Source organism: Canis lupus, chromosome 10 (genome assembly GCF_048164855.1).
Source record: "Canis lupus baileyi chromosome 10, mCanLup2.hap1, whole genome shotgun sequence".
Classification (NCBI taxonomy): domain Eukaryota; kingdom Metazoa; phylum Chordata; class Mammalia; order Carnivora; family Canidae; genus Canis; species Canis lupus.
Genome location: NC_132847.1, coordinates 67,788,067 through 67,815,770, shown reverse-complemented (window position 1 = coordinate 67,815,770; position 27,704 = coordinate 67,788,067). Strand labels below are relative to the sequence as shown.

Here is a 27,704-nt window from a genome sequence, read left to right as displayed (position 1 = left end):
TCAGTGTGGTGCTAGGGTCCAACAGAAGCCAGTATATCATTCATTTTTGGGAATCACCTAATCTTCATGAAGGAGAGAGCATTTGAGCTGGTTCTTGAAGACTGACTACATTTTCATTTGGGTAGGTGCTACCCAGGTGCTAGCAGGCTTGTAGAAGGATAGGACAATTTTAAGTGCCCTGTGACCATAAGCTTACATGGTGGGTGCATATTTCCTCTTTGTTTCTAGCTGAAGCAAGCCAGCGTGGGCACTAATGGTACTTCGATGATTTCCATTTTCTACCTGAATTCCTTGTTTAAATGACCTATTTACATTACTACTCTGGGTGACACCTATGCCTAGTGATGTCTGCTAGTTGAAAATGAACAAACAGCAACTAGAGGTTTCTTATCTCTAATGGATGTTCTGCAAATCCCTTAGCTTTTAGCATTTTATGTGCAATGAGTTTTTTTTAATGAATAAAAGGAATAGAGAATGAAGGACACACACATCCAGGTGCTATGTGCAAACATGTTATTCTTACGTCAGGTGACTCTCAATGCAGTTTGAATGTAGTTGAATGCAGTTGAACCGTGTGACTTCTCACTTACGCGGTATCCTCTTTGTAAAAAATAGACTTGTATCTGAGGTTAAACTCGTTTAACTTCTGCTAAACTGATATTTGTAAAATACCATTTTCATCAGGACACTCCTTTATACAAAACGCTAAAATGAGTTTGAACTGCCCACTTTAGTAGCCATGTCCTCTCTTTTGGTGCTCTGTGTTCTCAGAGTAATATTTATACTGTATCACTAACATATTTCCCTTTCTCCCTCCTCCAGCAAATATTCATTCATTCAACAAATAAACATATATTAAAGCAACTATTATATACCAGCCACTGGTATATGGCCTTGGAATACATTTATCAAAAAAACACACAAAATTCATACTCTATTACATCCTAGCAGGGAGAAACAGAAAATGAATAATAAACTCAGGAAACAAGGAAATTATATAGTATGTTAAAAGATGATAAGCACTATGAAAAAAATTAGAGTAGGGCATGGGACTAGGGATGAGTTGTGTGGGTACATCTGTACGTAGATTCATCCAGATGGTCCACATTTAGAAGTGTGTTAGCCACTGGTCATCTTGGTGGGAGAGTCTTCTGAGCAGAGATAGCCACCAGTCTCAGGTCCGAAGGTGGGACTTTGTCCAGAATGTCCTAAAAACAGCCCATAGGTTAGTGTGATTGGAGCATAGTGAGCAAGAGGGGAGAACAGTAGGAGAGGAAGTGAGAGAATTAACGGGGATAGATGGCATGGGGGCTTGTAGGACTTTGTTAAGACTTCAGCTTTAACTCTTGGTGAAATGGGGAGCCTCTGAAGTTCTTCAGGAGATGTGACCCTCTCATTTTCCTTGTGATGTTACTGTCATATATTTCAGCTCCACCATTGTTGTCATTCTTTGTGCTTTAAATATCAGTTGACTTTCTTTGGGGAGGGGTAACTTTTGGATTCATGTTTATGTGATCCATTTTTTTTTCATGCTTTTACTTTCAACATATCTATGCAGTTATACTTGAAGTGAGTTTCTTATAGACCGCATGTTGATAGATCATTTAAAAGAAATCTACCATGCCAATTTCAGCCTTTTAATTGGTATTTTTAGGTAATGTACATTTTAAAAGATTTATTTATTTATTTATTTATTTATTTATTTATTTATTTATTTATTTATGATGGGGGGGCAGAGACACAGGAGGAGGGAGAAGCAGGCTCCATGCACCGGGAGCCCGACGCAGAACTCGATCCTGGGACTCCAGGATCATGCCCTGGGCCAAAGGCAGGCGCCAAACCGCTGAGCCACCCAGGGATCCCCAGAAAATGTACATTGAAGGTGATTTTTTAAATGAGAAATAATTTACTTTGGTTTCAGGTGTACAACATAAGGTTTCAATATTTGTACATATTGTGAAATAATCACAATAAGCCTACTTAACATACATCAGGAGGTCATAATTGATATATTAGGGCGTAAGTCTGAGTTTTGTTTGCTTCTGATTGTTTCCTCCATCTCTCATTCTTCTATTTCTCTTCTTTCCCCTTCCTGTGGGTTACTTGAACATTTTCTGGGATTCTATCTTTATTTATTTATATCAAGTTTTTGTGTATTTCACTTTGTATAGATGTCTTCATGGTTGCTTGGGGATAACTTTTTATTTTGATAGAATTTCAAACTTAAAGGTAAGTTGACAAACAACTGCCTTATCTCTTTACTGAGATCACCAATATTTTACATTACTGTCCTATCTGCTTTCCCATTCCCTCTGTGGAGCATGTGGGTATGTGGGTGGGTAAACTTTTTGAGCCACTTGAGACTAAATTGAAGTAACCATGCTTTCTTACCTTTAAATACTTCAATGTATATTTCCCAAGAGTAGGAACATTCTTTTATACAGCAAATAACAACATCAGAAACATTGATATAATACTATTATCTAATCCACAGTTTATATTCAAATTTTAATTGTTCTAATTATGTCTTTTAAAAAATTTTAATTCTGGTACAGTTAGAATATGGTGTTATTTTAGTTTCAAGTGTACAGCATAGTGAATGTCCACAATAGCCAAACTGTGGAAGGAGCCTCGGTGTCCATCGAAAGATGAATGGATAAAGAAGATGTGGTCTATGTATACAATGGAATATTCCTCAGCCATTAGAAACGACAAATACCCACCATTTGCTTCAACGTGGATGGAACTGGAGGGTATTATGCTGAGTGAAGTAAGTCAATCGGAGAAGGACAAACAGTGTATGGTCTCATTCATTTGGGGAATATAAATAATAGTGAAAGGGAATAGAAGGGAAGGGAGAAGAAATGTGTGGGAAATATCAGAAAGGGAGACAGAACATAAAGACTCCTAACTCTGGGAAACGAACTAGGGGTGGTGGAAGGGGAGGAGGGCGGGGGGTGGGGGTGAGTGGGTGACGGGCACTGAGGGGGACACTTGACGGGATGAGCACTGGGTGTTATTCTGTATGTTGGTAAATTGAACGCCAATAAAAAATTATTTTATTAAAAAAAGTGTACAGCATAGTGATTCAGCAATTCCATATGTTACTCAGGGCTCATCAACGTAAGTGTACTCTCAATCCCCTTTACCTATTTCACATATTCACCCCACCCACCTCCTCTCTGGCGACCATCTGTTTATTCTCTATAGTTAAGAGTCTCATTATTTTGATTTTTCTTTTTGTTGTTGTTCATTAGTTTTGTTTCTTAAATTCCACCTATGAGTGAAATCAGTTATATGGTATCTGTTTTTCTCTGACTTATTTCACTGAGCATTATACTATCTACATCCATCCATGTTATTGCAAAGGGCAATATTTCATTCTTCTTTGACTGAATAATATTCCATTATATATCTATCTCTATCTATATATATCTCACATCTTCTTTATCCATTCATCTATTGACAGATACTTGGGCCGCTTCCATGAATTTGGCTATTATAAATAATGCTGCAGTAAATATAGGGGTGCGTATACTCTTCAACTTGGTGTTTTCATATTCGTTGGGTAAATACCCAGTAGTGTGATTACTGGATCATATGGTAACTATATTTTCAATTTTTTGAGAAACCTCCATACTGCCTTCCACAGTGGCCACACCAGTTGCATACCTACCAATAGTAGAAGAAGGTTCCTTTTTCTCCACGTCCTCGCCAACACTTGTTTCTTGTGCTTTCAATTTTAGCCATTCAGGTGATGTTTCATTGTGGTTTTGATTTGCATTTCCCTGATGATTAGTGATATTGAACATCTTTTCATGTGTCACCTTTATGTGTCTGTTGGCCATCTGTATGTCGTCTTTGGAGAAATGTCTGTTCATGTCTTCTGCCCATTGTTTAATTGGATTATTTGATTTTTTGGTATTGAATTGTTTAAGTTCTTCATATATTTTGGATACTAATCTTATTGGATATGTCATTTGGAAATCTATTCTCCCATTCTGTGGGTTGTCTTGTAGTTTTGTTATTTCCTTTACCGTGCAGAAACTTTCTATTTTGATATAGTCCCAATAGTTTATTTTTGCTTTTGTTTCCCTTGCCTCAGGAGACATATCTAAAAAGATGTTGTTATGGCCAATGTCAGGGAAATTATTGCCGGTGCTCTCTTCTAGGATTTTTATGGTTTTAGGTCAAGCATTTAGGTCCTAATCCATTTTTTAAATTTATTTTTGTGTATGGTGTAAGAAAGTGGTCCAGTTTCATTCTTTTGCATGTTACTATCCATTTTTCCCAACAGCATTTGTTGAAGAATTGGTCTTTTTCCCATGGCATGTTCTTGCCTCCTTTCTCAATATTAATTGATCATGGGTTTATTTCTGGGCCTTCTATTCTGTTCTATTGATCTATGTGTCTGTTTTTGTGCCAGTACCATACTGTTTTGATTACTGTAGCTTTGTAATAGAACTTTAGATCTGGAATTGTGATACCTCTATTGTTGCTTTTCTTTTTTGAGATTTCTTTGGCTCCTGGGGGTCTTTTTTGATTCCATTCAAATTTTAGGATTGTTCTCATTCTGTGGAAAATGCTGATGGAAAATTTGCTGATGCAAATTGCATTAAATCTGTAGGTTGCTTTAGGCAGTATGGATGTTTTAACAATATTTATTCTTCTGATCCATGAGCATGGAATGTCTTTGCAGTCATTTGTGTCGTCTTCAATTTCTTTTATTGATGTTTTATAGTTTTCATAGGACAGGTCTTTCATATCCTTGGTTAAATTTATTCCTAGGCATTTTATTATTTTTGGTGCAATTGTAAATGAGATTTTTAAAAAAATTTATTTCTGATGCTTCATTAGGGTATAGAAATGCAATGGATTTCTACACATTGATTTTGTGTCCTATAACTTTACTGAATTCCTTTATGAGTTCTAGTAGTTTTTTGGTGGAGTTTTTTTTTTTTTAAAGATTTTATTTATTCATGAAAGACACACAGAGAGAGGCAGAGACATAAGCAGAGGAAGAAGCAAGCTCCTTGTGGGGAGCCTGATGTGGGTCTCCATCCCAGGACCCTGGGATTATGATCTGATCCAGAGGCAGATCCTCAACCACTGAGCCACCCAGCACCCTAGTGGAGTCTTTCAGATTCTCCGTATATGGAAATAGTAAACTTTCACCTGCAAATAGTGAAAATTTTACTTCTTCCTTACCAATTTGGATACCTTTTATTCCTTTTCTTAGCTGTGGCTAAGATTTCTAATACTATGATGAGTAAAAATGGTGAGAATAGAAATCCTTGTCTTGTTCTTGACATTAGGAGAAAAGTTCTTAGTTTTTCCTATTGAGTATGATGTTTGCGGTGCATTTTTCATATAAGGGCTTTATTATGTTGAGCTATATTCTCTCTAAATAAACTTTGGTGAGAATTTTTACCATGAATGGAATTTGTACTTTGTTGAGTGCTTTTTCTGGATCTATTGAAATGATCATATGATTTTTATTCTTTTGTTTAGTGGCATGATGTATCACATTGATTGATGTGTGAATATTGAACCACCCTGGCATCCCTGGAATAAGTCCCACTTGATTATGGTAAATGATTTTTTTAATAAAATAATTTTTTATTGGTGTTCAATTTACCAACATACAGAATAACACCCAGTGCTCATCCCGTCAAGTGTCCCCCTCAGTGCCCGTCACCCACTCACCCCCACCCCCCGCCCTCCTCCCCTTCCACCACCCCTAGTTCGTTTCCCAGAGTTAGGAGTCTTTATGTTCTGTCTCCCTTTCTGATATTTCCCACACATTTCTTCTCCCTTCCCTTCTATTCCCTTTCACTATTATTTATATTCCCCAAATGAATGAGACCATACACTGTTTGTCCTTCTCCGATTGACTTACTTCACTCAGCATAATACCCTCCAGTTCCATCCACGTTGAAGCAAATGGTGGGTATTTGTCATTTCTAATGGCTGAGGAATATTCCATTGTATACATAAACCACATCTTCTTTATCCATTCATCTTTCGATGGACACTGAAGCTCCTTCCACAGCTTGGCTATTGTGGACATTGCTGCTAGAAACATCGGGGTGCAGGTGTCCCTGCGTTTCATTGCATCTGTATCTTTGGGGGTAAATCCCCAACAATGCAATTGCTGGGTCGTAGGGCAGGTCTATTTTTAACTCTTTGAGGAACCTCCACACAGTTTTCCAGAGTGGCTGCACCAGTTCACATTCCCACCAGCAGTGTAAGAGGGTTCCCTTTTTTCCGCATCCTCTCCAACATTTGTTGTTTCCTGCCTTGTTAATTTTCCCCATTCTCACTGGTGTGAGGTGGTATCTCATTGTGGTTTTGATTTGTATTTCCCTGATGGCAAGTGATGCAGAGCATTTTCTCATGTGCGTGTTGGCCATGTCTGTGTCTTCCTCTGTGAGATTTCTGTTCATGTCTTTTGCCCATTTCATGATTGGATTGTTTGTTTCCTTGGTGTTGAGTTTAAGAAGTTCTTTATAGATCTTGGAAACTAGCCCTTTATCTGATAAACGTCATTTGCAAATATCTTCTCCCATTCTGTAGGTTGTCTTTGAGTTTTGTTGACTGTATCCTTTGCTGTGCAAAAGCTTCTTATCTTGATGAAGTCCCAATAGTTCATTTTTGCTTTTGTTTCTTTTGCCTTCGTGGATATATCTTGCAAGAAGTTACTGTGGCTGAGTTCAAAAAGGGTGTTGCCTGTGTTCTCCTCTAGGGTTTTGATGGAATCTTGTCTCACATTTAGATGTTTCATCCATTTTGAGTTTATCTTTGTGTCTGGTGCAAGAGAGTGGTCTAGTTTCATTCTTCTGCATGTGGATGTCCAATTTTCCCAGCACCATTTATTGAAGAGACTGTCTTTCTTCCAATGGATAGTCTTTCCTCCTTTATCGAATATTAGTTGGCCATAAAGTTCAGGGTCCACTTCTGGGTTCTCTATTCTGTTCCATTGATCTATGTGTCTGTTTTTGTGCCAGTACCACACTGTCTTGATGACCACAGCTTTGTAGTACAACCTGAAATCTGGCATTGTGATGCCCCCAGATATGGTTTTCTTTTTTAAAATTCCCCTGGCTATTCGGGGTCTTTTCTGATTCCACACAAATCTTAAAATAATTCGTTCCGACTCTCTGAAGAAAGTCCATGGTATTTTGATAGGGATTGCATTAAACGTGTATATTGCCCTGGGTAACATTGACATTTTCACAATATTAATTCTGCCAATCCATGAGCATGGAATATTTTTCCATCTCTTTGTGTCTTCCTCAATTTCTTTCAGAAGTGTTCTATAGTTTTTAGGGTATAGATCCTTTACCTCTTTGGTGAGGATTATTCCTAGGTATCTTATGCTTTTGAGTGCTGGTAAATGATTTTTTAAATGTATTGTTGAATTTGGTTTGCTAATATTTTATTGAAGTTTTTTTTCATCTATGTTCGTCAGAGGTATTGGCCTGTACTTCTCTCTCTCTCTGTCTCTCTCTCGTACAATTATCTGGTTTTGGTATCTGAGTAACACTGGCTTCATAGAATGGATTTGGAAGTTTTCCTTCCTCCTTTATTTTATGGAAAAGTTTGAGAAGAATAGGTATTAATGGTTTTTAAATGTTTGATAGAATTTATCTGTGAAGCCATCTAGTCCTGGAGTGTTTTAGTTGGAGTTTTTAAATTACTGATTCAGTTTCATTGGTAACTGGTCTGTTCAAATTTTCTTACTGCTTCAGTTTTGGTAGGTTATTAGGTACTTATCCATTTCTTCTAGGTTGTCCAATTTGTTGACATCTAATTATGTCTTTTATAGCCATTTACCTCTTGTTCTCTTTCATCTCTTTATCTGGAGCAGTTCATTTTTTTATTTATGTTTCCTGACCTTGATTTTTTTTGGAGATTGAAGACAATTATTTTCTAGAATGTTCTTCAATTTAGATTTGTCTGATGTTTCTTAAGGAAACAGTCACATTACTTACTTATAATAGAGAATACTCTGGCATCTTAAGGGTTTGATTAAATATGTTAACATATAATATGAGATAGTATGTAGTCATCAAAATGATAATTACAGATAAATATTGATATAAAAAGTTGTTCCATATATATTCAATGTAAAAGGCAATGCATGAAAGCAGTCTGTAAAGATGGCACCATTTTTTGTAAGCAAATACATAGTTATTTACATGACAAACTTGCATAGGAAATATTCTGAAAGGAAATAGACCAAGTTATTAATTCTATGTGTTATTTTTGTCTCTAGATGATAACTCAAAGATTTCTACCCCTTTTGCCTTTCAAAGTTTTTTTTTTCTGTAATGATCTGTTGTTCATGTAATTTTAAAAAGGAGAAAGTTTTTTTCCTTTAAATTCAACAAGTTTTTAATTTAAAAAACAGGAGTGCCTTGATTTTTCCAGAAAAAAAAGAGTTAGATGAAGGCGCATTATGGCTAAATGGGAAATACACCGAACTTGAGATCAAGGCCAAATATTGCCATTTACTATTTATAAGATCTTGATCAGGAGCTTTATGATTTTTGGTCCTTAGTTTCCTTATCTTAAAATGGTGACCATAGTATGAATTTCCTGTCTACTTTGTGGAGTTGCTTTGAGGATCAAATGGAATAATGTATGTTCCTGTTATTTGTAATTTTTAAAAACCAGTACCAATACCAATAAAAGGCATTCTTATTTTGTTTTTCACAGAAAGTATTCCCATATAATTGCATGCCAGAGGCGAATTTTTCCAAAAATTTACAGTAAGAAAATCTCTCAAACTACCAGGCATTTGAACATCATCCTTGAAAGTTTCCAGTTGTTATTAATCTTTTCATCTAGTGGAATAGAAAGAGCAGTAGAAGGAATTAGCAGATCAACCACTATAATGTTTATAGTTTATCCATGTCTTTAGCTCATATAATTTGTTTTTCCATTTCTGCTTCAATATTTAAGTTATTATGTGATAAGTTATTTCTTAGCCTTGAAAAAATGTGGAAAGTTCTCCTTTATTCTTTATGGATTTCTGATATGCCACATCCTAGGAAGTAGAAGTAAGAGAAAGCTCTTCATGAACATACAGTTTTACCCAGATGCTTCTGGGGTCTCAGGGTTTTGGCAATAGTACAACCCATTTTGGGATGGGAATGCCTCATTCCGTTTTGCTCTTACTGCTGCTTAGGACTGCAGAGCAGCAGGAATGGCAGGGATGAGAGAGGCAGCAGCCATGTCTGAATGAGACAAGCTGTGAAGAAGTAACTTGGTCACAGCAGAGACCTCTGGAGCCATCCAGGAATTTTTCTGGAAACTCCAAGAGCTGAGGAAGAGGAGGTGGGAGGAAGCAGGAATGAAGCTCTATCAGCTAGTCTTACAAGGTCACAGACATAGAACATTGATTTTGTTCTATCTAGATCCAGAGGATGGTCTTACCTTAGGCTGGTGGTCTGTCATGCCACACAATCATGCATGTTTTCATTGTGAACGTTAAAATCCATGTTTAAGAAATAATGGGTGTTCACATAATGGAGTTTAGAGGCCAGAGTGACTTCTTATATCCCAAATGTGGATATTCATTATGTTGCACAGAGTTCATTGGAAAAAATTTCACAATGGTAATGCAAAAGAAACCATTTGTAAGCCCACAACACACAGGATCCAGGGATCACTGAGTTACTGTAATGCAAGGTTCAGCTGTTTTTTTTTTTTTAAATGAAGGCTTAAAATGTGTCCCCAAAGCAATCTAAATAGTTTAGACATTATCATAAACCACTTTGTGAAACAATGTAGTATAAAAATGAATTTTTTCCCTTAAAGACAAAAACAAAGGCTGCTACAAATGAAATCTTCAAGGCTTCGCTCCTTCCTTCCTTCCTTCCTTCCTTCCTTCCTTCCTTCCTTCCTTCCTTCCTTCCTTCCTTTCTTTCTTTCTTTCTTTCTTTCTTTCTTTCTTTCTTTCTTTCTTTCTTTCTTGATTTATTACTTGAAAGAGAGAGTGTTGAATGAACATGATGGGGTGGGGAGAAGCAGAGGAAGAGAGAGAGAATAACTTAAGCATACTCTTCCCTGAGTGCAGAGCTTGATATGGGGCTCAATCTCACAACACTGAGATCACAACCTGAGATGAAACCTAAGAGTTGGGTGCTTAACTGACTGTACCATCCAGGCACACCTTCAAGATTTCTTTTAAGGATCTTCATTTTTTTTCTTGTAAAATTAATACTGAAGAAGGAAATGGATAATCCAATAAAGCAATTCAGCTTATTTATTAAAAACATGGAAGATGTACCTCCAGCATAGTTCAAGATCTTTTTATGCTGATTGTCTTTTAATCACTTATGCCATTGGTGACATTCTAATAATCTTGATGACTTCAGTGGTATGTGGAGAGAGTCATACTCAGCATATAAATCTGAGAGATGAGTTAGGCTCAGTTCAAGGACATGTTTAGTTTTTTTTCCACATCTGTTTTCCTTTGTGAGTAATTCTTCATAGTATTTTCATATCATGAGACACTTTTTGATGGAATTAAGTGCAAACAGCTTCAGTTGGCATAGTAATTGTATCCTACATAGTATTGTGTAGGAAGTGATTATATGGCAATATGAGTGGCATACTTACCTAGGAAAATGATGATTGGGGTTACAAAGGAAGCCTCATGACATCTTTCAAGCACATATTGAGGAACCAACGGAGCATTTATATTCTTTTTTTCCATTTCCCCAAAGGATGATCATTGGGTTAGAAAGACAGAGTTGCCTATGAAAAAAGGCAGAATCAGTTCAGGATAGAGACACAGGGAGCTGCAGCATCGTATAGGCTTAATCTGCATCGTATGGCAAATTTTGGAGGGAAGCAAATTCCCCCTTAAGCAGCAAATAAATTGCAAAGATAACCACTAAGAATCAGCAATACATTCCATGAAGTAAGAAGTAAATGTACCAGCATAAAACAAGTGGAGCATTGTTCAAAGTGAGATATACCAAGTCCCTCAGAAATTAAAATTTTTTCTGTTTTAAAAGAGATCTGATTTTTAGCTAAACCATTGTCACTTAAATTTCCAATAATGATTAAAATTCTTTTTAAATTGGAATTGCCAATGCCTTGACCTTTGAGAAGGGTTTCTTAGAAGTAAGTCCCTCATTTAAACTTTTTTCTTTAAAACATGGTATTGGATGTTGACTTTTTACACAGTTCTAAGCACTGTTAACAATACTGGAAAGCGTTTTGAGAGATCAATGGACAGTAAACATTCTACATTTAATGTGAGTACACTTCTTTTTGATTCAGAAAAAATAAAATCAGATTTTTGAAAGTGAAAGAAAAAAGGAAGAAAGGAACAGTTAAACTGACTAAAGACTGGTTAAAGGAACAGTGGCTTGGCATACCAAGGAAGAAAGGAATGGATAGTCAAACAGGTTAAAGATTGTTATCAACTTATTACTGAAGAAAATGTAGAGAATAAAAACCCCCCATGAATAATGTATTGGCAAAAAAGAGAGCATGGATTAAAAATGTACATGTACCCTATGACCTAGCAATTCTAAGTATTTACCCAAGAGAAATGAAAAGCCATGTACATAAAAACTTTGACATGAACATTCATGTAAATTTAATTTGTCATATCCCGAAAAAGAGCAGGGAAGGAGCACAAAGGAACTTTCTGGGTTAATGGAGATTTTCTATATCTTGATTGGGGTAGTAGTTAACACAGTTGCATACATGTATCAAATTCAGTGAAGTGTACACTGAATCGCTAAGCATTTTATTATAATGTACACATCAGTACTTTAAAAAGAGAGAAGAAGGGAGCCTGAGTGGTGCAGTTGGTTGAGTGGCCAACTCTTGGTTTCGGCTCAGGTTGTGGGTTTGAGCCCCGGGTAGGGCTCTGTGCTCAGTGTGGAGCCTGCTTGAGGTTCTCTCTCTCTCTCTTTCCCTCCACCCCTCCCCTACTGCTCATGTGCCCACAATCTCTCTCTCTCCAAAAGAAAAAAAAAAAGAAAAAAAAGAGAGAGATGGAAGAAAGTTTTTTTGTTTGTTTGTTTTGTTTTGTTTTTTGGCAGGGCGGGGTGGGGGGCATTCCTTTACAGTCTTCCACAAAAGCAGTAGAAAAATTCTCTTGCCTCCCAAGTTAGTAAGTAGATCAGAAGAGGCTCTGTGTCTTTGGGTACATGACCTAAACTTCTTAGGTTTGTGTAGGTAAATAGTTTAATAGTTTGTGTAGGTAAATATGTAGGTGTGTGTAGTAACTATGTACAAGTAGATATAATGCAGCTGGTAGAGTCTCAGACCACAACTGAACTGCATTTTCTTGTTTGTTTTAAAACAAAGTCATTAAAAAGTTGGAAGCACAGGAAAAACAGTCTCAATATTTAAGAAAAATTTGTCAACCGGATGCTTCATTACTGCCAAATACTTTAGTGGGTGAGATGGGCAGAATGATAGCCCTCAAGGTACCAGGTTCTCCTCTCTGGAACTTGTAGATGTTACATAGGGAGAAAGGATCTTTACATGAATAAGTTCAGGATTTTGACCTGGAGAGATTATTCTCTCCTTACAAGAGAGAGGCAAAGTGAGGTTAGACAGACACACAGACTGAAGTGGAGGAAGCAGTGTGGCCACAGAGGCAGAGAGCATAGTGAAAGGGAGGAGGAGGAGGAGGAAGAAGAGCTGTGCTTTACTTTTGATGACTTAAATAGATTTCTATTTCTAGTCCTATCATGTCTGGCAGATAGAAAATCTATTTTTAGCTTTTGTGGGTTCTGTGCCAATTCTCCTGGGGTTGTGTTGAAGTTCAAGAGGGCTTACACTGAACTAAGGTATGCGTGGGAGGCCTCTCTCCTCCTTGGTCATTGGGTCACTGAGGCCGGTACTGAAAGGCCTGTGTCTTCTGCAAAGCCTCTCCCAACCAGGAGACCCCTGCTTCATTGCCATACAGGGGGAGCCACATGGCTCTCTCTGCTACTCCTGGGCCCCACTTTGGAGATAAGTCCCATGCAGACTGCTTCCACTTCCTGTGTTCTTCACTCTATCCAGGGGAACATGATTCTGATATTGGGTGGAGAGCAAGTGGAAGCCCCACACTCTTCTTTCTGCTATTCCCAAACATTGATTTATGAACCTAATCCTTTAAGGTCTCCCTTTAAATGCTTGGAATTTTGGAGGACAAAAGCCCAAGTGAACCACAGTTTATCTGCATGCCAAGAAGAACATTATTTTTAAGGTGAAATGTGACAAACTGAAATAAATTCTTCCCTCCTTCCTTTTTCCTACTTCAGTGAGTAATAATTCTAATTACTTAGCACAGTGCTTAGCAGGTGATATATGTTCAATAATTATATACTGGATACAATAAAGACCTCACCAGAGGTTAGCACTTGCCAACCATGTGACTGAGCCAACTTGGATGTGTAGCCAAGCAAATCTTTGGGTGACTGCAGCCTCAGTTGACATCTGAATGCAATGACATGAGAGACCCCAAAGAGAGACTTAGCACTAAGACTTTCCCAAATTCCTGACTCTCAAAATTGTGAGCAAAATCAAATGATTGAAGTTTATACCATTAAACCATGGGATACTTTTTATACAGCAAGAGTGACTGTAGCAATCATGTGGCTTCATACATTTTAAGGAAAAATAAAAGCAAAGGTTTCAAGTGTCATTATTCTGCTATGCAAATCCCAGAGCAGGCAATTCCTTCGCCAGAATCCACTCTTGCATCTCACACTTTGCTCCCTCTTCCATTCCCTCCCTTGGTCTCCCAGTAGAGCCCTGCACCAACCCCAACTCTTAGCAAGCCAGTGTGGTTCAAAGTTTCCCTAGACTTGTTCATTATTGCAGTAGAGTCTCAAGCTCTATAAAATCTCCTGTGTGAGGAATTATTGTCCAGATCTAGCAGGAGGAAAGAATATGTGTTTTTCTCAAAGCCACTGATTGGATTTTGAATTATTTTGATTCTCTCTGACATTCCAAGAACGAGATGCTTGTTTTTCCAAGATTCTTTCCTGCTGAATAACAGACTACAAATCACAGCGGAACAGACTTTTGTTGTGAACTGGCCATGTGGGCCTAACATTCCTTCTCCCTTTTTGATTTTGCTTAGAGTTACCTTCCTTAGGTTACCATGGAGGCAAGAAGAGCATTTAAGAATTGAGACTTTCCTTGAGAAACGTATAGACTTTTCACATCTTGCCATCATTACAGTGAATTATCCTGTGCTGGCCCAAATTTAAAGAAAATCTAATGCATGATTTAGGGAAAGTTTTATGGACCCATAATAGGGAACTTTCATGATTCAACAGCTATTCAAGAAGAGGCAGTCCATCCTTTCTTCCTTTCTTTTTGTTATTTTTCTCTTTTCTTTTTTTTTTTTCTTTCTTGATACAAGAGAAAATTTATCATTTCTGGTATTTTTCTTTCTTTCCTTTAAAAAAGATTTTATTTATTTGAGAGACAGACAGAGATAGTGACAGAGATAATGGGAGAGAGTGTGAGTGGGGAGAAGTAGGCTCCGCACCGAGCAGGGAGCTCAAGTCCCAAGACTCTGGGATCATGACCTGAGCGAAAGGCAGATGCCCAATGGACTGAACCAACCAGGTGTCCCTCTGGTATTTTTCTTGTTTGCCCTAGAAACAAGCCATTTTATTTTTTCTGGTTCATTTATTCATTCAGCAAACATGTATGGAGCACCTACCATGTGCTTCCCACTCTTCTAACTATGAGAATACATGGGTAGGTAATACAAAAATCCGTGGCCTGATGGAGATTGCATAAGTTAGTTGGTAAAAGTACTACACAGAAGAATAAAATACAGTGAGAAGCATAGGTTTAGAGGTGGAAGAGAGGCTCGTTCTGTTTTATTTAGGTGCAGCATAGTCTTTCTGATAAAGTAACATTTGAGGAAAGATCAGAAGGAAATTTTGTAGACAGAATAATGCCCCCCTCCAAAGATTTCTATGTCTGAATCTTTGAAACCTGTACATATGTTACCTTACAAGTGAAGGGACCTTGCAGATGTGATTAAGTTAATGATATTAAGATGGGAAGGTTAGGCCCAATGTAAGGGATTGTTACAAGGCCTGAGGCTCTTTATAAGAGGGTGGTAAGAGGGTCAACCAGAGAAGGAGATACAACATGGGGGAAGTAAAGTAAGGGAGATTTGAAGATGCTGTGCTCTTGGCTAGAAGATGGAGGAAGGGGCCATGTACCGAAGAATGCAGGCAGCTCCTAGAAGTTGAAAATGACATACAAACAGATTCTCCCTAGAGTGTCCAAAAGGGAATGCAGCCCTGCTGGCAACTGGATTTTAAGATTTCTGACCTCCAGAAGTGGAAGATAATAAATTTAGATTCGTTTTAAGCCACTAAACTTATGGTAATTTGTTACAGCAGCAATAGGAAAGAAGTAAAGGCTTATAGGTAAGTGGAGAAAAAGGAAGCCCAGAGGAAAGTGTAACAAGGACTAAGGCATTGAGGTAGAAGCATGCGGGGTGAGTTGAAGGACAGGAAGGAGTTCATGTGGCTGTGAGTCAAGGGGGTTGGCAGGGGGGAAATGAGGCCATGGAACTGCTAGGTTATGTGGACTGGGACCTTCTCTCTGAGTGAGCTGGGAGTGCCCTAAAATATAAAGCATTCATTACAACTAAAACTCCATTGCTCAGTTTGTTATTTGCTCTTTGTTTTCCCTAATTGCCAAAGTTCTTAATTTTTATGTTATACAATCTGTTAAATTTTTCCTTTGAAGATACCTCTGTTACTGTATGCTTAGAGATTCCTTCCACACCTCAAGATCAATTAAATAACCGATTGTAATAGCTTCCATTTTTTAAGGGTTTCCCATCTACATTACCTTCTTAAATCTCGCTTGTTAATTATTATATGTAGTATTAGGTGGGGCTTTCATCTTTATTATTCTTGATTTTTTTTCCTCGATGGAAGCCAAGGTTCTCCCACAATATTTGTTAGATAATCATGTTTCCACTGTTGTGTGACACTTTGTAACATATTATATATGTTATGTGTTACATTCTTATGCATATGAAAATCTGTTCTTGCTGCATATTCTGATTTGTCTGTTTTGGACCAGGGCCTTTAGGTCTCTAGCAGAGTGCCTAGAAAACAGATTAGTAAATATTTTTTGAACAACTTGCCAGAGGTCTGGAGGTAAGAGAGAATTTGACTTATTTGGGAAGCTAAAATTGTTCATGTGGTTGGAACAGAGGGAAAGGAGGAGAATAGGTAGTAGGAAGGGGCAGTGTCTGGAAATGAGGCTGGAGTCATAGGCAGGATTTGTAAGTCAGGCTGTGTAATTTACACTTTATTACAAGGGGAATGGAAAAGTATTTATTATAAAGTTTGTAGCAGAGAAGTGACAGGCTCAAATATAGCATATGCCAAAGCAATCATGTTCTAAATGAACTCAGTGGAGAGCTAGAGCTGAAAGCCAGGGGTAACATTGGAATTTCATTTCCCTAGAAATATGCAAAATCTTGGGAGAAGGCACTGGACTTTTGACCAAATGGACATTTGGGGCACAGGGAATAGATTAGATAAATGGTGGCACACTCATAATTTATTATTTTCCATATTGGAATGAACCTTAACTTTTAATCCCAACATTATAAATGATGCTATGGGAAAATTTTAATGAGATGGGCAACAATTTGGGACATATTGCAGTCTGAAACTAGAAGGTCATCTCTGGGTGGTAGACTTAGGGTGATTGCTGTCATACCTATTGCTAATTCAAATATTTTTTATAATGCGTTTGTTATATACATTTTATAATCAGAAAGGAAAAGTTTATGCTACAAAATAAAGGCACTTGGATTCTATATTTTCTGTTTTTTTTTTTAAATCTGGAATGATGATTTTTTCTTTCACAGAGGAGTAACAACTTACATGGAAATGATATTCTTACTTTAAGACTTTACCTCCAGAAAATCCTATAGACTTCTCTTTTGTTTTGATTTTTTTTTAATTGGAGAAAATCTTGAGGCCAGTAGTATAATATAGTATTATATTATATTATATTAGTATAGTATAGTATAATTTTTGGGTTTTTTTTTTTTGGTTGTTGCTGTTGTCTTTTAAATTTTCTTTGTGTCCACAAAAGCTTGAAAGATGTGTGTGTGTGTGTGTGTGTGTGTGTGTATACAGAGGAAGGAGCAAAAAGAGAGGGAGAGAGAGAATCTTAAGCAGGTTCCATGCCCTGCATGGAGCCATCATGGGGCTCGATCTTACAGGATATTTTCTTTTTCCTTGTAATTCAGAAATTTCAGCATAGGTCGCTTTTTGGTAATTTCTCATAGAATGTGTTCATTACTATTGATATGATATTCCAGTCTTTGTGTTTTTAAGCTCAGAGAAGATATGTGACTTAAAATTGTTCTGGCTTAGAGGTGTGACCATCATTGATTCCTTGGTTAGACTGTCCTATAAATCCTTAATATGTATAACTTCCCACATGATACTCAGCTCATTGTCCTTTGCAACTATGTTTTTGAAATAACTCTTCAAGTTATTTTTCATGTTTGGTTTCTTTGCCACATCATTTCTTCTCTTTGCAGATCTTAATTCTTCTATTTCCGTACCAGTTTCCTTTTTGTTCTTCTCTCTCTCACTCCAACCCCTGTTTATCTCTAATTACTATCCTGGTTTCTCAATTTGTTGCACTGTTTTACCAGTTCCTGTTCTCCCTCTTTCACATTTGCTCATTATCCTGCATCCCTATTGAAGATGCCAAGTTGTATGAAATTATCCTTTGGTTCCCACCAAATACCATTTTCAAAGATAGGAAAGTCTCTTTTAGATCATCAGATTGATAATATGTTTTCCTTGTGATACATTATTTTTTCCACAGGGCCCATTTGCTTTTTTTTTTTTTTTTCTGTTTTGGAAGAAATCTGAAGTTATAAATTTTGACAAAAATTTAAATAAAAAAATTAAAATTAAGACCTTTTAATGTTTTTTAAAGATTTTATTTATTTATTCATGAGAGGCACAGAGAGAGGCAGAGACATAGGCAGAGGGAGAAGCAGGCTCCCCACAGGGGACTGTGGGACTCAATCCCAGGACCCTGGGATCACACCCTTAGCTAAAGGCAGGTGCTCAACCACTGAGCCACCCAGGCATCCCTAAATTAAAACCATTTTAAATATCCAAATTAAAATACTTTATTTATTTTTAAAATGAAAATATTTTAAATTAAGAAATTGACATTAAACATCTTTTTTTAAAAAAATATTTTATTTATTTGAGAGAGCGAGAGTATGAGCAGGGAGTGGAGGGGCAGAGGGAGAGGGAGAAGCAAACTCCCCATTGAGCAGGGAGCCTGATGCAGGGCTCCATCCCAGGACCCTGAGGTCATGACCTGAGCCAAAGGCAGACACTTAACTGACTGAACCACCCACGTGCCCCTTCTTTTTAATAAATGGAAAGACCTACTCAAACCTGATGTTTATCTCATCAGTCAGGGTAAGTGGATTCTCCTTGAACTTTGGGCACCATCTTATTAGGCGTCTTACAGCCAAAATGGCACCATGTTTCATACATTTATAGAGTACATATTGCTGGGACAGGGCATAGTTTTCTCCCATTTCCACTCTGTGAACCAAAGGGCATGTGAAACATCACAGCCAGCATTGTACCTTCTTATCAAGGCTCTCTCCCTATTTTTGCCTTTGCGATATAGCTCTCCTTGTTTGGAGCTAGAGAAAGAGAGCAGAAGGATGAAGTGTCTGTACTGTCATTTTTCAACTAAGCAGAGCACTTTCTTTCACTTGATGAGGCTTAAGAAGCTCTGGATTATTTTTTCTCAATCCTGCTCCATTGACATTTTAGTCAGTGACCATTCCTTTCCTTCCACACATTTCCACTATAGCGTCTATTAATCTTATTGCTGCTCTCATAGTTTTTGGAATCTTTACCACAGTGTCAGAATGTTTTCAGGAACGACTGCTACAGAAGTTGCTAAGTAGATGCCATTTTATGCCAAAGTCTTCTATTTCCTTCTACCTGGTGGAAATATGTAAGTCTTGTGTTCTATTGAAATATCTTTCCTTGAGGTGCCTGGGTGGCTCAGTTGGGTAAGTGTCCGACTCTTGAATTCAGCTCAGGTCTCCATCGCAGGATCTTAGGATTGTGAGTTCGAGCCCCATGTTGCACTCCATCCTAAGTGTGGAGCCTACTTAAAAAAAGAAAGTTTTTCCTCAACATAGTTTTCTCCCATAATTACTTAGTCTACCATTTTCATACAATGTCTGTTAGTCTTTCCTTTCATTTCTTCTTAAGTCTCTTAAAATCCTCTCTGGAATTTGGAGGGGCAGCAATAATAAATGAATACATGAAATGAGTTTTTATTTTAACAGAAGTAGCCAAATCGCTAAGACTAAAATAATATATAACTTCAAAAAGTAATAATACTCAGAATGTCCAAGCCAGGTTGCAAACACAGAATGCTTCTGTATGTTATTAGGCTAATGGTCCACTCAGCATCCTGGGTAAACACTACCATATTTATCCCTGGGCCAAGAATGAATGAACTGTGACCCGTAGAAGAATTAATAATTTGATGTTTACACTGCACTTTTTTTGAAGCAGCTCGTGGCCATTTGCAGACTTTTCACCCATTCTGAAATAGTGTCCCTGAAGACAGGAGTGTTTCTATCTCTGTAGAGGAAGGGTGGTTGGGGGCTTACAGATGGACATACAGGCATTCTTTTTTTTTTTTTTTTAAGATTTTATTTATTTATTCAGAGAGAGAGAGAGAGAGAGAGAGGCAGAGACACAGGCAGAGGGAGAAGCAGGCTCCATGCAGGGAGCCCGACGCGGGACTCGATCCCGGGTCTCTAGGATCACACCCTGGGCTGAAGGCAGCGCTAAACCGCTGAGCCACTGGGGCTGCCTCATACAGGCATTCTTGACTACATGTTTTTCAGCCCAGATCTGACTATCTCCAGATTCTGTTTTTTGCTCCATGTCATGCTGCCTCATTATCACCAAATAGTCCTGTTCTAATAACAGAGATGTTCTCTCCCACAATCAGTTGAATATTGCAGTATACTGTGCTAATTATACTCCACTACCAACATTTTGGGTGCTGCTATAGTTGCTGTGAAATCTTATTATGTCTAAATTCTCAATAGTATAATAGTTGTTTAGAAAGCATTTCAAGACTAAGGGAAATTTCCAGACACTTCTCTGTATAAAATAGTCTTTTCCCAGAATTATTCGAGAATGTGAAAGGCTATAGATTATTTCTTAAAATGTATGTACTCCACACACCATCAGGTGCACTCTATCCTAAAAAGAAAATAAGGCTGGAAATTTCTTCTACTTTTATAAATATTTAATCTGGCATCCCTAAATAACAGATGAGTGTGGTGAAAGTTGATGTGACTGTTACAAATCTCAGTGAAAATTTTTTGTGAAGTTAAGGTTTCAGGTTCGTGTATTGCTATGGTGTATGTAACAAATGGAGCACTTTTTTTTTTTTTTTTTTGGAGCACATTTTTTCTGTCAAACATATTTTGGATTCTCTCATACTCAATAACTGTGTGCACAATGTTTAGCTTGGGTCTTCTTCATGTTCCTGGTCTCTGTCTTTTATAAAGAAGTTTGTTGGGCAGCCCTGGTGGCTCAGTGGTTTAGCACCGCCTTCGGCCTGGGGTGGGATCCTGGGGACCCAGGATCGAGTCCCATGTTGGGCTCCCTGTGTGGAGCCTGCTTTTCCCTCTGCCTGTGTCTCTGCCTCTCTCTCTCTGTCTCTCATGCATAAATAAATTAAAAAAAAAAGTTTGTTAACGCTCAGCCAGAAAGCTTTGTCACAGAAAAAGGTGGTTTACTGTTGGAATTTTACTCCAGCAAGACAAAATAGAATTTATGCTAGATATTAACTCCTTCCAAAGAGTTGAGTTATTGAGGAACAGGAAACATGCCATTGTAACTAAGGACCATCTATATTTTACTTTGAAATGATGCTGAATGAAAGAGAGAGACACATACACACACACACATTGTTGACACAAATACTACTTAGAGTAGGACAATTTTAAAGTGTGATTGATTTAAAGCATTAACATTTGTTACTAATTAGATTATCAAACCATTAATTTTTTTCTTCTGTATTTTGATAACAAATAAACCATTTTCTTATCTAGTGCCCTAGATTTCTCTCAATTTTCACTGCCGATGAATGTTGCCACATGCTCTTGCATTCTCTTTCATTAGTGCATTGTTACACACATTAGACAAGAAGTGGTGAGGATTGTTCTTGTCCATGTCTTCGTTGTGCCCTGTGAGCGACAAGACACCCTAGAGGCCCACTAACTCAGAGAGCATTCAGATTAGATACAAGGTCACCAAAAATGCCAGCAAGAGAATTTGAAGCAGTTGTTCACAGTACCCTAAAGAAACCATCCATTCCTCTTAGTGCAGTAGATTTTAGAGATTCCACATATCTAAATTGGGTAGTGAAGAGTCTGGAATCAGGCTGTCCAGCTCTACCATTTCTTAGCTGTAGGATCTTGGGCAGGTTGCTTAACTTTTCTTGGTGGTGATAGCAGTCTGCCAGACTGGTCCTCTGTTGTGACCTTGGCTCTGGGGTCCAGTTGCTCAGCCTGCCCTCATTCTGCTAGGAAAAGACTTCCCAGCAATTTTAATAAACTTCTTATCACTTAATTCAGCCATAATTTATCCCTTTGCTTGTAACTAATGGCTCTAAATCTCCACAGCCAACCAAAAGTAGCATGACCGTGTCTCCATACATTTTAGGTCCATCCTACTACCAAACTTCCATTTTATTTATTACCCAAACATGGACACCTAACATTCCAGACCAAGCACAGTGGTGCTGTATACCAGCCACAGAGTTTACAGTGTCATCTGCTTTGTCTCTAAAATAACATTCTGCAATTATTTGATATTTGCCCATTCTCCCAGAAAGTATTTATTGAATGCATACCTGTGCTAGATCTATGCTAGATATTCTAGTTGCATTTTATTTATTTATTTATTTATTTATTTATTTATTCATTCATTCATTCATTCATTCATTCATTTATTTATTGTCAAGTTATATATTCATGAGAGACAGAGAGGCATAGACACAGGCAGAGGGAGAAGCAGGCTCCATTCTATGCAGGGAGCCTGACATGGGACTTGATCCCAGGTCTCCAGGACCACACCCTGGGCTGAAGGCAGCGCTAAACTGCTGAGCCACCCAGGCTGCCCCTATAGTTGCATTTTAAATGAATTTTTTGTTGCACACATAGTAATATATTCTTTTCATTAAAAATCAGAACATTACAGATTTAAGGCATGTCCCCTCTGACCACCACCATTCCTGTGCCTCTCTGCACCTTCTTAAGTATAAAATTATTTCAAATTTGAAGTTACTTTCTAGATACGTTTCTCTGCATATGAAAGACAATAGAAACTATACGGAAGATAGCCACTTTATGTGTTCAGGGCATAAGGATTTAATACAGCTAGTAGAGACTTAGTTGTTGGAATGAAGAGCACACTCTGTCTAAATAGCTTTATCAGTCAGAGGGATTAGTTTGCATGCAATAGAAATGTCTTTGGCTGATTAAAGCAGAAAAAGTCTTTATTAAAATTGCTTAGAATGTTGAAGTAATAGGGAGAATCCTCTGGGTATCCTCTATTGAGCAAAGGACAGTTCAGAAGTGTACACCAACCAACTCAGACCCCGGAAAATCCATCTCTTTGCCTCCAACACACTAGCTTCTCATGCTGGCCAATGGTTCCATGCTATCTGTGTCCCTAAGGAGTCATAGTGGGAGTTGCCAATCCCACAACCTTTGGGATCCAGGTAGTTTTCCCACACAAATCCACCCTATCTTTCCCTACTTCTCATTCATTTATCCCACCAAAGTCTCATTCTCCACTTAGCGTTCCTGTGACAGAGAATGGACCAAAGACATAGGGAAATCCTGGAATCATGACGATGCTCTGGGATGAATGTGGGGATTGACACAATAGTGCAGAGACCAATACTGTATAATGAATGTTATTTTTTTTAAAGATTTTATTTTTATTTATTCATGAGAGCCAGAGAGAGAGAGAGAGAGAGATAGAGACAGAGACACAGGCATAGGGAGAAGAAGGCTCCATGCTGGGAGCCCGATGCGGGACTCAATCCTGGCACCCCAGGATTACGCCCTGGGCCGAAGGCAGGCGCCAAACCGCTGAGCCACCCAGGGATCCCCGAATGTTATTTATGTAATAACGAAATAATGAAAAAGTATTACATAATCAATGGGCACTTGTGCACTATCACCCCATAGGCAACTTTCTAGTTTCTCCCTCATGAATCCCACTGGACCATGTGTGTGTGTGTGTGTGTGTGTGTGTGTGTACGATATTAAAGCATTGCTTCCATCTGTGAGTAGCACAGTATGTAATAGTGAAAACAGTGAAACAGAATCAGAATAAGAATTCTTAATGCCATTGTTAGTGCACAGTATTGTGAAGGAATTATTGCCAATGTGAGAATGCAAGCAGTCTAGGAGCCCTTAAGGACTCTTCACCTTCCTATCTTCTTGACTGGCTCTAAACGAACTATAAATAAGGCAACTATTTGTGTCAGTTTCCCTAGGAATGTCCTGTTTACCATTGTTGTTGCAGTGCAATTGTCAACAGTGTTCCAGGTTGAGTGATAAATTATGTATGTATAAAAGGTCCCCCCCTCTGGGTGTCATTATCTCAGTAAATCTCTATGGAGTTTTATTTTTTTATTTTTTTATTTTTTTAAATTTTTTATTTATTTATGATAGTCACACAGAGAGAGAGAGAGAGAGAGAGGCAGAGACACAGGCAGAGGGAGAAGCAGGCTCCATGCACCGGGAGCCTGACGTGGGATTCGATCCCGGGTCTCCAGGATCGCACCCTGGGCCAAAGGCAGGCGCCAAACCGCTGCGCCACCCAGGGATCCCTCTATGGAGTTTTAAATCCCTACCTAGTTTAACCCATGCTCCCTAATGCTTGGAGCAGATGTTTTCTGATTTTTTTTGTTGTTTTGTTTTCTACTCATGCCACTTAAAATACTTCAGGTTTCCCATTGCCTTGCAGGCATGCCCTCACCTTTGCTGACTATGGTTGCCTTTTTCTATGAACCTATTAGCAGGCAGGCACTGTGTTCTTTGACTAGAATCCTTGATGGCCCATGCCCAAAATTACAAGCTTGGCACATTCTGGAAATTTGTAATGGCTAAGGGAAAATTCATGATGTAATATTAAGCAGAAGGATATACAACTCTTTCCATGTGTGGTGCTAATTATGATTTTTTTAATAGCTATGACTGGAAACAATAATTTGAACTGGTAACTTTTCTTATCACTTCATGGGAAGATTATGGATCAACTATTGTTATACCTTTTATTCATGGAAATGGTTTTTATCCCACAATTTACACAAAGTCATGTCATATTTTATAACCAGAGAAAGGATATAAAAATAATGCGAAAATGCTAGTGGTCTCTTTGGCCTTAAGAAGTTCAATGTCCAGAAAGTTCTAGAGGTGCCCCATCAATCCTCTAGTTGGTGGATTTTATTTTTATTTATTAAAAAAATTTTTTTAGTGTAGTTGATGTACAATGTTGCATCATTTTCAGGTGTGCAAGAAAGTGATTTATCTCATTCTATGCTCACCATGAGCATAGCTACCATCTGTCACCATATAAGGCAACTGCAATGTCATTGATTATATTCCCTGTGCTGTGCTTTTTATTTTCCTGACTTATTCATCCCATACCTGGAAGCCTATATTTCCCACTCCCCTGTACCTGGGTGGCCCGTTCTCCCACTCTCCGACCCCTCAGGCAACCAAGTAAATGGAGTTTAGATTCGTGACAGACCCCTCTACCTTTCCTTATTGACATATGAAACAAGACTATGAAAGACAGATTTTCAGAGCTTCTCTATAGCATCTTGTGTATTTCTTTCTGAGGAAGCAGAGTCAGTCTCCTTTGTTTTTCAGAAAACCTTTAGACACTTTTAGGAACTTCTACATTTGTCAATTGTTCATATTCATCAGTTCACAGTGAACCCAAGGAAGTTTGACTGGAGACTTCTGCATCACTGGAAGGGATGGCTGGTTCTAGGCCTAGCTATTGCCTCCTCATATTCTAAACCCGGGTTATATTATCTAATCCAGAGTAAAACAACCAGTTAAGCATTGTGGATGATCTCTGAGGAACTTGACCTTGTGAGAATTCTCATCTCTCCAGAGATGGCCAGTATGATATTTTGAAAAGAATATGACTTTCCAAGTCAGGTTGGCCTTCCTTTGAATTTTTAATCCAGTGCTTACTAGCTTTGTGTCTTTGGACAACATTTTTTTTTAAACCCTTGTGACTTTGTTTCCTTAGAATAATCACAACTTGTCATTCATTGTGGGGAACATTTTAGAAGTTTCTTCTGTGGTGTCTGATCTGAAAAAGGTACTAAGTACGTGTTAGGCGAATGGTCTGCTCTAGCAGCTGGGATACAAAGATTGGCAGGTGTCTTCATTTTCAATGAATTTTCCATGAATGCAGGGCCATACCCAGTCCAGAGGGTGTCAGTCTTCCAAATGCCAGACGGAGAAGGGGGACTAGCCAGTTGAATGGTTTGTTGGACCATTGCTTTGGCTCCTGCGGTGTGTTGTTGCTGTTATAAGGCTAGTCCTGCTCAGCCAGATAGATGCCTGTCTGCAGTTGAGGAAATGCTCTTAAAGGTCTGGATCCTTGCCAGTGCAGCAGTGGTTCCTGGCAGGGGTGCTGTGTCCTGGGCTTGGTCACTATTCTTCAAGAAGTTCAGCAGTATGCTAGAATGGCCAAGTCTGCAGGGCTTATTGTCCTAGCCACCCACTGCTTTTCTCCCTAAAACCTAGGCTTGTCTGGAGGCTGCACCACCTACTCAAGAAAAAAACCTTTTTCGTTTTCTCTCAACAATTTCTCCTTTCATGTACTTGCACTTTCTTCCAGCATCTCTTGCTCATTGGCACCCTGGTTCATTCCTCATTTCCCTGACTTTGGAGTTTAAGGGGGACAGGGGCTGCAGTCTCTATCCTTTCTTCTTTGTAGACTCTGGGCTTCTTAAGCAAGTTGATGCACTTCCTACCTTGAGCTTTCAGGGAAGATGGACAGATTTTCTCCAGGTGAAAAAGAACTGCTGGCTTTATATTTGCATAATCAAGAGCAGCCACAGAAGTGAACTTTCACTGAACACAGACCAGCTCATGGGGAGCTTCTTTCTGGGTGTCTTCAATTAAGATGTCACCCTAGGAGTTGCCTGGGTGGTTCAGTCAGTTGAGCATTGAACTCTTGGTTTCCGCTTGGGTCATGATCTAGGAGTCAAGGGATTAAGCCCTGTGTAGGGCTCCATGCTCCATAGGGAGTCTGCTTGGAGTTCTCTCTCCTTTACCCTCTTCCCCTCTCCCTTGTTCTCTCTCAAATACATATATACACACATACAGAAATAAATAAATTAAAAAATATATCACCTCAGAATAAAAGGAAAGCCAAGCAAAACAAAGCAAATAAAGCCCTTGTGCCTCATCAGTCACTGCATTAGAGTTACTATATTTTATAAATTTTAAGACAGCATTAACGATGGGTGCGCATTATTTTATATTTCACTAAGGAAAATAGAAAAGCAAGCAGGCAAGCAAATAACAACAACAACAAAAATCCTTTGCCAGTCAAACCACAAAGCATCATAGATTGTTAGATCCATCCTGATTGCAGAAGTGGTAAAATATGAAAACCAAACAAAACAAGGACAAAAACTAAACACAGTAAACCAAACCTGAATCTTTAGAGTTGATGAAAGACAATAGATGACTTTTCCATCAGTGGGAAAGAAGGAACCTCCTCCCTCACTTAGTGGTTAGAAGACTACCCAGGCCAGACAACATCCTGCAAATTCAGCGTGAGGTTAACAGATTTGGGGTAAGGAGGCCAGGAAGAGGGAATAATGAGGTGGCTTTATTTGGTCCGTATTAAAAGCAAGCATGTTAAATTCATGAGTGAGAAACCCCATGTTTTAAGTCTTTGTTTCAAACTTGGAATATATGTATTTCTCCCTTCTTTCCATCTGGACTTTGTTGAAAACCTCAGGTCAGGCCAGCTTGAAAAAAAAAAATACAGTGGAGTTACCTTCTACAGTATGACATCATGTCTCCTCTGTTTCTCATTATAAAGTTGAGTTTCAGATGTTAAAATCATATCCTCCTCGCCCTTCTTGGCTTTCTTCTTCCCCTCCCCCATAACAATCCCATCTTGTTGGAGTTCTATTGTTTTTACAGTTGAACCACAGTGCCAGACACACAAAATTATTAACCTGACATTGGGAAAACATCTTCTGACTAACAATTCAGCCTTTATAATTTTTAACTCTACAGAGTTTTTAGCATATTTCTTCATCAGCTGCAGACCTACATCTCATTATTAACTTCCCAGTTTTGCCTTAATTACAAGAGGCTCTATTTTATAAAATGAAAAATTTTGGATTTGTTAGAAAATATTAAACAATGTCTTAGGCAATATTTGAAATGATAATTTGTAAAATTAATAAAATACTGGTATAGTTTTTTAAAAATCTAAAATAGTGGAAACATGCCACAGTAATGGAATAATGTTTATTAACACTGGAAAATATAAAAAGGCTGTATAAAAATTTGGGCAACAAGGTAC

General features: G+C 38.2%; 1 long non-coding RNA gene across 1 annotated transcript; it reads right to left on the bottom strand.

The window, feature by feature from the left end:
* Positions 1-898: 898 nt before the first annotated feature.
* Positions 899-27,289, bottom strand: LOC140641002 (uncharacterized). Its single transcript, XR_012037575.1, has 3 exons — positions 27,168-27,289; positions 10,630-10,767; positions 899-1,208 (listed from the first exon to the last, which is right to left on the bottom strand). It is a non-coding gene; the product is annotated as an uncharacterized lncRNA (long non-coding RNA).
* Positions 27,290-27,704: the final 415 nt, after the last annotated feature.